This window comes from Hyla sarda, chromosome 4 (genome assembly GCF_029499605.1).
Source record: "Hyla sarda isolate aHylSar1 chromosome 4, aHylSar1.hap1, whole genome shotgun sequence".
In the NCBI taxonomy this organism is placed as follows: domain Eukaryota; kingdom Metazoa; phylum Chordata; class Amphibia; order Anura; family Hylidae; genus Hyla; species Hyla sarda.
This window is the reverse complement of record NC_079192.1, coordinates 126384669-126395597: the sequence shown is the minus strand read 5'-3', so window position 1 is coordinate 126395597 and position 10929 is coordinate 126384669.

The following is a 10929-nucleotide window of genomic DNA, read 5'->3' as shown; positions in this document are numbered from 1 at the left end:
ATTTATATTAATTACTGATAACAATCAGGCTAGATGTAAAATCTAGACCTGCAGAGATGTCATAGTCTCTACCTTATACATGAAGATATATGTGTTGTTAATAAGTATATTGTCTATAGACAGCTTCTTATATAACACAACGATATCTCAGGTACAGAGATTAGGAACATTTATCATCCTTCTTCTCTAATTTTTTATTTGTAGGAATCCTCTTTTTCAATATTAAATAGAATAGACTGAACTTACTACAGAGTTTACAAGTTTACTTAAGACTGTGGGCTGACTGACCGCAGATTTAAGACTTAACTCTACTAAGTAAAATAAAATAATTTTTTTTTGCTTCAAATATATAATTGTAGCCAAAGACTACAGCCATAAATATACATAGCCTGTTAACATAATGCTGAAGGGCGTAATATACTGCACTTGAATACTAATGCAGTGTATTATGTGAGCGATCTGAAGCTCGCTGTTAAAAATCCCCTTTATAAAAAAAATTAAAGGCTAGGTTGACACTGAGGAATTTCCAGTCAGAATAAGTATTGCCGGAGGTTCCACGGGTACATTGCCGTCCCCATAGATGGCTATGTACTCTGCATGGATCCTATCTAAAAAAATAAAAATAAGATAAAAATAAACAATGAATAAAATAATGAACCCCAACCCCTACAAAAATGTATATATAGAAAAATGAATTTTTTAAAAAATAACCCCAAAAAAATAAAAAGTAACTCAACCCTCCCCTCAAATTAGCCATAATTAAACATTGGCTGTCAACATAATGCTGACAGCCATAATAAACTGCACTGTATTACTAGTGCAATGTATTATATGGTGATCAGCAGACTGCTGGTGAAAGCCCTCACCGGGGATTAAAAAAAAGAACAAAAAAACAAAACAAGTTAAAAAAACGAATTAAACAGAACACTCTTAAAAAACATATAAAAAAAGAGAGAAAAATTTTTAAAAAAAACCCACAATAAAACCCCTGACAATACCGTAACCATGCACTGTCTTTTAGAATAATACCGAGAGGCATAAGAAAGACACTGTCATACTTCTGCAGTCTATGAATATATGAGCTATGGAAAGATGGCTGCTTTAAGTCCCTTAATGGGAATAGATACAAACTAATAAGAAGAAAACAAGGCTAATAAAATATTAAAAAAAACTAAAACTCTGCATTAACAAAAACTTCCCTTTAAAAACATTTTTTGTATCAAATATAAAATTAAGAAAAAAGAAAAAAATATATATAAAAATGCCAAAAAAACTTTATAACCCCATAAAAAAAAACTAACGATAGCCATAACCATACACTGTCTGTCAGCATAATACTGAGAGGCATAATACACTGCACTACAATAGTGGTGCAGTGTTTCAAAGAAACGATCAGATCAGGAGTGAAAGGTCGTTCTCGTATGGGAAAACAATAATTAGTAAAGAAAAAATAAGTAAATAAATGAATAAAACTGATTAAGATTAGTTTAAAAAGTATAAAAAATTAAGAAACAGTTGATAAAATAATAAAAAATTATCGGAAAAGTTAGAAAGTTAAAGGGGTACTCCACTGCTCAGCGTTTGGAACACAGATTTCCGAACACTGGAGCCGATATCGGTTGCTCGTGATGTCATAACCCCGCCCCCTCATGACATCACGCCCTGCCCCCTCATGACGTCACATCCTGCCCCCTCGATGCAAGTCTATGTGAGGGGGCTTGACGGCTGTACCCCTTTAAAAAATAAAAAACAAACTGGTTGATAAAATGTTTAAAAAAAACAACAACCCTGCCCCCACAAAAACATCCCTTTAAAAATACTATTTTGTATCAAATATACAATTCAGAATACAGAAAAGAATATATATAAAAAATAATCCCCCAAATTTTATAAATAAACCCCAAAAATTCGACGAAAGCTACATACATAGCATAAATGTGACAGGAATAAATCATGTAATAAAATAATACAACAACGCCCCCTACTTTCAAAATTAATAGGCATACATTCCTATAATATGATTAACTGTTGTATATAATATAACATTTTTAATAAAATATTTAGTAAAGAAATAAGAAAAATATACATAATATTTTAAATAAAATAAAAATCTAGATCCCAATATGGTCCATCTTTTTTGTTCCTTTTTCTAATGCAGTTTCATAATGCCTGAGATAAGTAGTTCTGGCCCTAGAATGTTATATATATTAGCTTCTGTAGCATGTATCAGGAACATGTTATCATACTTGTGTCTTTTTACAGGTGACTGATGCCCGATGAGAAGGTGAACGTGACATGTACCTTTGTCAGCTTCAAGAAAGGAACCACGAGACAGGTAATTAATATTTATATTAATTACTGATAACAATCAGACTAGATGTAACATCTAGACCTGCAGAGATGTCATAGTCTCTACCTTATACATGAAGATATATGTGTTGTTAAAAAGTATATCGTCTATAGACAGCTTCTTATATAACACAACGATATCTCAGGTACACAGATTAGGAACATTTATCATCCTTCTTCTCTAATTTTTTATTTGTAGGAATCCTCTTTTTCAATATTAAATAGAATAGACTGAACTTACTACAGAGTTTACAAGTTTACTTTAGACTGTGGGCCGACTGACCGTAGATTTAAGACTTAACTCTACTAAGTAAAATAAAATCAATTATTTTTTTGCTTCAAATATATAATTGTAGCCAAAGACTATAGCCATAATAATACATAGCCTGTTACCATAATACTGAAGGGCGTAATACACTGCACTTGAATACTAATGCAGTGTGTTATGTGAGCGATCTGAAGCTCGCTGTTAAAAGTCCCCTTTATAAAAAGAATTAAAGGCTAGGTTCACACTGAGGAATTTCCAGTCAGAATAAGTATTGCCGGAGGTTCCACGGGTACATTGCCGTCCCCATAGATGGCTATGTACTCTGCATGGATCGTATCTAAAAAAAATAAAAATAAGTTAAAAATAAACAATGAATAAAATAATGAACCCCAACCTCTACAAAAATGTATATATAAAAAAAAGAATTTTTTAAAAAACTAACCCAAAAATAATAAAAAGTAACTCAACCCTCCCCTCACATTAGCCATAATTAAACATTGGCTGTCAACATAATGCTGACAGCCATAATACACTGCACTGTAATACTAGTGCAATGTATTATATGGTGATCAGCAGATCGCTGGTGAAAGCCCTCACATGGGATAAAAAACAAGAACAAAAAAACAAATCAAGTAAAAAAAACGAATTAAACAGAACACTCTTAAAAAACATATTAAAAAAAGAGAGAGAAAATGTTTTAAAAAAAACACAATAAAAATCCTGACAATTCTGTAACCATACATTGTCTTTTAGAATAATACCGAGAGGCATAAGAAAAACAATGTCATACTTCTGCAGTCTATGAATTTATGAGCTATCGAAACATGGCTGCTTTATGTCCCTTAATGGGAATGGTTACAAACTAATAAGAAGAAAAAGAAGGCTAATAAAATATATTTTTTTAAAAACTAAAACTCTGCGTTAACAAAAACTTCCCTTTAAAAAATTTTTTGTATCAAATATAAAATTAAGAAAAAAGCAAAATAAATATATAAAAATGCCAAAAAAACGTTATAACCCCATAAAAAAACCCTAACGATAGCCATAACCATACACTGTCTGTCAGCATAATACTGAGAGGCATAATACACTGCACTACAGTAGTGGTGCAGTGTTTCAAAGAAACGATCAGATCAGGAGTGAAAGGTCGTTCTCGTATGGGAAAACAATAATTAATAAAGAAAAAAGAAGTAAATAAATGAATAAAACTGATTAAAATTAGTTTAAAAAAGTATAAAAAATTAAGAAATGGTTGATGAAATAATAAAAAATTATCTGAATAGATAGAAAGTTAAAGGGGTACTCTCCTGCTCAGCGTTTGGAACACAGATTTCCAAACGCTGGAGCTGATATCAGTTGCTCATGATGTCATAGCCCCACCCCCTCATGACATCACGCCCTGCCCCCTCATGACGTCACATCCTGCCCCCTCAATGCAAGTCTATGGGAGGGGGCTTGACGGCTGTACCCCTTTAAAAAATAAAAAACAAACTGGTTGATAAAATGTTTAAAAAAAAACAACAACCCTGCCCCCACAAAAACATCCCTTTAAAAATACTATTTTGTATCAAATATACAATTCAGAATACAGAAAAGAATATATATAAAAAAGTATTTGTAGGAATCCTCTTTTTCAATATTAAATAGAATAGACTGAACTTACTACAGAGTTTACAAGTTTACTTTAGACTGTGGGCCGACTGACCGCAGATTTAAGACTTAACTCTACTAAGTAAAATAAAATCAATTTTTTTTTTGCTTCAAATATATAATTGTAGCCAAAGACTATAGCCATAATAATACATAGCTTGTTACCATAATACTGAAGGGCGTAATACACTGTACTTGAATACTAATGCAGTGTGTTATGTGATCGATCTGAAGCTCGCTGTTAAAAGTCCCCTTTATAAAAAAAATTTAAGGCTAGGTTCACACTGAGGAATTTCCAGTCAGAATAAGTATTGCCGGAGGTTCCACGGGTACATTGCCGTCCCCATAGATGGCTATGTACTCTGCATGGATCCTATCTAAAAAAATTAAAAATAAGTTAAAAATAAACAATGAATAAAATAATGAACCCCAACCTCTACAAAAATGTATATATATAAAAAAAAGAATTTTTTAAAAAATAACCCAAAAATAATAAAAAGTAACTCAACCCTCCCCTCACATTAGCCATAATTAAACATTGGCTGTCAACATAATGCTGACAGCCATAATACACTGCACTGTAATACTAGTGCAATGTATTATATGGTGATCAGCAGATCGCTGGTGAAAGCCCTCACATGGGATAAAAAACAAGAACAAAAAAACAAAACAAGTTAAAAAAAACGAATTAAACAGGACACTCTTAAAAAACATATTAAAAAAAGAGAGAGAAAATGTTTTTAAAAACCCACAATAAAAACCCTGACAATTCTGTAACCATACATTGTTTTTTAGAATAATACCGAGAGGCATAAGAAAGACACTGTCATACTTCTGCAGTCTATGAATATATGAGCTATCGAAACATGGCTGCTTTATGTCCCTTAATGGGAATGGTTACAAACTAATAAGAAGAAACAGAAGGCTAATAAAATATTTTAAAAAAAAAACCTAAAACTCTGCATTAACAAAAACTTCCCTTTAAAAAACATTTTTGTATCAAATATAAAATTAAGAAAAAAGCAAAATAAATATATAAAAATGCCAAAAAACGTTATAACCCCATAAAAAAACCCTAACGATAGCCATAACCATACACTGTCTGTCAGCATAATACTGAGAGGCATAATACACTGCACTACAATAGTGGTGCAGTGTTTCAAAGAAATGATCAGATCAGGAGTGAAAGGTCGTTCTCGTATGGGAAAACAATAATTAATAAAGAAAAAAGAAGTAAATAAATGAATAAAACTGATTAAGATTAGTTTAAAAAAGTATAAAAAATTAAGAAACGGTTGATGAAATAATAAAAAATTATCTGAATAGATAGAAAGTTAAAGGGGTACTCCACTGCTCAGCGTTTGGAACACAGATTTCCAAACACTGGAGCTGATATCAGTTGCTCGTGATGTCATAGCCCCGCCCCCTCATGACATCACGCCCTGCCCCCTCATGACGTCACATCCTGCCCCCTCAATGCAAGTCTATGGGAGGGGGCTTGACGGCTGTACCCCTTTAAAAAAAAAAACTGGTTGATAAAATATTTTTTTTAAAACAACCCTGCCCCCACAAAAACATCCCTTTAAAAATACTTTTTTTGTATCAAATATACAATTCAGAATACAGAAAAGAAAATATATTCAAAAAATCCCCCAAATTTTATAAATAAACCCCAAAAATTCTACAAAAGCTACACACATAGCATAAATGTGAGAGGCATAAATCATGTAATAAAATAATACAACCACCCCCCCACTTTAAAAATTAATAGGCATACATTCCTATTATATGATTAACTGTTGTATATAATATAATAAATTTTAATAAAATATTTAGTAAAAAAATAAGAAAAATATACATAATATTTTAAATAAAAAAAAATCTAGATCCCAATATGGTCCATCTTTTTTGTTCCTTTTTCTTATGCAGTTTCATAATGCCTGAGATAAGTAGTTCTGGCCCTAGAATGTTATATATATTAGCTTCTGTAGCATGTATCAGGAACATGTTATCATACCTGTGTCTTTTTACAGGTGACTGATGCCCGATGAGAAGGTGAACGTGACATATACCTTTGTCAGCTTCAAGAAAGGAACCACGAGACAGGTAATTAATATTTATATTAATTACTGATAACAATCAGGCTAGATGTAAAATCTAGGCCTGCAGAGATGTCATAGTCTCTACCTTATACATGAAGATATATGTGTTGTTAATAAGTATATTGTCTATAGACAGCTTCTTATAGAACACAACGATATCTCAGGTTCAGAGATTAGGAACATTTATCATCCTTCTTCTCTAATTTAATATTTGTAGGAATCCTCTTTTTCATAATTATATAGAATAGGCTGAACTTACTACAGAGTTTACAAGTTTACTTTAGACTGTGGGCTGACTGACCGCAGATTTAAGACTTAACTCTACTAAGTAAAATAAAATCAATTTTTTTTGCTTCAAATATATAATTGTAGCCAAAGACTATAGCCATAAATATACATAGCCTGTTAACATAATGCTGAAGGGCGTAATATACTGCACTTCAATACTAATGCAGTGTGTTATGTGAGCGATCTGAAGCTCGCTGTTAAAAGTCCCCTTTATAAAAAAAAAATTAAAGGCTAGGTTCACACTGAGGAATTTCCAGTCAGAATAAGTATTGCCGAAGGTTCCACGGGTACATTGCCGTCCCCATAGATGGCTATGTACTCTGCATGGATCCTATCTAAAAAAATAAAAAAAAGTTAAAAATAAACAATGAATAAAATAATGAACCCCAACCCCTACAAAAATGTATATATAAAAAAATTAATTTTTAAAAAAATAACCCAAAAATAATAAAAAGTAACTCAACCCTCCCCTCAAATTAGCCATAATTAAACATTGGCTGTCAACATAATGCTGACAGCCATAATACACTGCACTGTAATACTAGTGCAATGTATTATATGGTGATCAGCAGACTGCTGGTGAAAGCCCTCACATGGGATAAAAAACAAGAACAAAAAAACAAAACAAGTTAAAAAAACGAATTAAACAGAACACTCTTAAAAAACATATTAAAAAAAGAGAGAGAAAATGTTTTAAAAAACCCACAATAAAAACCCTGACAATTCTGTAACCATACATTGTCTTTTAGAATAATACCGAGAGGCATAAGAAAGACACTGTCATACTTCTGCAGTCTATGAATATATGAGCTATCGAAACATGGCTGCTTTATGTCCCTTAATGGGAATGGTTACAAACTAATAAGAAGAAAAAGAAGGCTAATAAAATATTTTTTTGTAAAAACTAAAACTCTGCATTAACAAAAACTTCCCTTTAAAAAAATTTTTGTATCAAATATAAAATTAAGAAAAAAGCAAAAAAAATATATAAAAATGCCAAAAAAACGTTATTACCCCATAAAAAAACCCTAACGATAGCCATAACCATACACTGTCTGTCAGCATAATACTGAGAGGCATAATAGACTGCACTACAATAGTGGTGCAGTGTTTCAAAGAAACGATCAGATCAGGAGTGAAAGGTCGTTCTCGTATGGGAAAACAATAATTAATAAAGAAAAAATAAGTAAATAAATGAATAAAACTGATTAAGATTAGTTTAAAAAAGTATAAAAAATTAAGAAACAGTTGATGAAATAATAAAAAATTATCTGAATAGATAGAAAGTTAAAGGGGTACTCCACTGCTCAGCGTTTGGAACACAGATTTCCAAACGCTGCAGCTGATATCAGTTGCTCGTGATGTCATAGCCCCGCCCCCTCATGACATCACGCCCTGCCCCCTCATGACGTCACATCCTGCCCCCTCAATGCAAGTCTATGGGAGGGGGCTTGACGGCTGTACCCCTTTAAAAAAAAAACTGGTTGATAAAATATTTTTTTTAAAACAACCCTGCCCCCACAAAAACATCCCTATAAAAATACTTTTTTGTATCAAATATACAATTCAGAATACAGAAAAGAAAATATATTCAAAAAATCCCCCAAATTTTATAAATAAACCCCAAAAATTCTACAAAAGCTACACACATAGCATAAATGTGAGGCATAAATCATGTAATAAAATAATACAACCACCCCCCCCCACTTTAAAAATTTATAGGCATACATTCCTATTATATGATTAACTGTTGTATATAATATAAAAAATTTTAATAAAATATTTAGTAAAAAAATAAGAAAAATATACATAATATTTTAAATTAAAAAAAATCTAGATCCCAATATGGTCCATCTTTTTTGTTCCTTTTTCTTATGCAGTTTCATAATGCCTGAGATAAGTAGTTCTGGCCCTAGAATGTTATATATATTAGCTTCTGTAGCATGTATCAGGAACATGTTATCATACCTGTGTCTTTTTACAGGTGACTGATGCCCGATGAGAAGGTGAACGTGACATATACCTTTGTCAGCTTCAAGAAAGGAACCACGAGACAGGTAATTAATATTTATATTAATTACTGATAACAATCAGGCTAGATGTAAAATCTAGACCTGCAGAGATGTCATAGTCTCTACCTTATACATGAAGATATATGTGTTGTTAATAAGTATATTGTCTATAGACAGCTTCTTATATAACACAACAATATCTCAGGTTCAGAGATTAGGAACATTTATCATCCTTCTTCTCTAATTTAATATTTGTAGGAATCCTCTTTTTCAATATTATATAGAATAGGCTGAACTTACTACAGAGTTTACAAGTTTACTTTAGACTGTGGGCTGACTGACCGCAGATTTAAGACTTAACTCTACTAAGTAAAATAAAATCAATTTTTTTTGCTTCAAATATATAATTGTAGCCAAAGACTATAGCCATAAATATACATAGCCTGTTAACATAATGCTGAAGGGCGTAATATACTGCACTTGAATACTAATGCAGTGTGTTATGTGAGCGATCTGAAGCTCGCTGTTAAAAGTCCCCTTTATAAAAAATATTAATGGCTAGGTTCACACTGAGGAATTTCCAGTCAGAATAAGTATTGCCGGAGGTTCCAAGGGTACATTGCCGTCCCCATAGATGGCTATGTACTCTGCATGGATCCTATCTAAAAAAATAAGTTAAAAATAAACAATGAATAAAATAATGAACCCCAACCTCTACAAAAATGTATATATAAAAAAAAGAATTTTTAAAAAAATAACCCAAAAATAATAAAAAGTAACTCAACCCTCCCCTCACATTAGCCATAATTAAACATTGGCTGTCAACATAATGCTGACAGCCATAATACACTGCACTGTAATACTAGTGCAATGTATTATATGGTGATCAGCAGACTGCTGGTGAAAGCCCTCACCGGGGATTAAAAAAAAAGAACAAAAAAACAAAACAAGTTAAAAAAACGAATTAAACAGAACACTCTTAAAAAACATATAAAAAAGAGAGAAAAAATGTTTTAAAAAACCCACAATAAAACCCCTGACAATACCATAACCATGCACTGTCTTTTAGAATAATACCGAGAGGCATAAGAAAGACACTGTCATACTTCTGCAGTCTATGAATATATGAGCTATCGAAAGATGGCTGCTTTAAGTCCCTTAATGGGAATAGATACAAACTAATAAGAAGAAAACAAGGCTAATAAAATATAAAAAAAACCTAAAACTCTGCATTAACAAAATCTTCCCTTTAAAAATTTTTTTTGTATCAAATATAAAATTAAAAAAAAAATATATATATATATATATAAAAATGCCAAAAAAACTTTATAACCCCATAAAAAAAACCTAACGATAGCCATAACCATACACTGTCTGTCAGCATAATACTGAGAGGCATAATACACTGCACTACATTAGTGGTGCAGTGTTTCAAAGAAACGATCAGATCAGGAGTGAAAGGTCGTTCTCGTATGGGAAAACAATAATTAGTAAAGAAAAAATAAGTAAATAAATGAATAAAACTGATTAAGATTAGTTTAAAAAGTATAAAAAATTAAGAAACAGTTGATAAAATAATAAAAAATTATCGGAATAGTTAGAAAGTTAAAGGGGTACTCCACTGCTCAGCGTTTGGAACACAGATTTCCGAACACTGGAGCCGATATCGGTTGCTCGTGATGTCATAACCCCGCCCCCTCATGACATCACGCCCTGCCCCCTCATTACGTCACATCCTGCCCCCTCAATGCAAGTCTATGTGAGGGGGCTTGACGGCTGTACCCCTTTAAAAAATAAAAAACAAACTGGTTGATAAAATGTTTAAAAAAAACAACAACCCTGCCCCCACAAAAACATCCCTTTAAAAATACTATTTTATATCAAATATACAATTCAGAATACAGAAAAGAATATATATAAAAAAGTAATCCCCCAAATTTTATAAATAAACCCCAAAAATTCTACAAAAGCTACACACATAGCATAAATGTGAGAGGCATAAATCATGTAATAAAATAATACAACCACCCCACCTTTCCAAAATTAATAGGCATACATTCCTATTATATGATTAACTGTTGTATATGATATAAAAAATTTTAATAAAATATTTAGTAAAAAAATAAGAAAAATATACATAATATTTTAAATAAAAAAAAATCTAGATCCCAATATGGTCCATCTTTTTTGTTCCTGTTTCTTATGCAGTTTCATAATGCCTGAGATAAGTAGTTCTGGCCCTAGAATGTTATATATATTA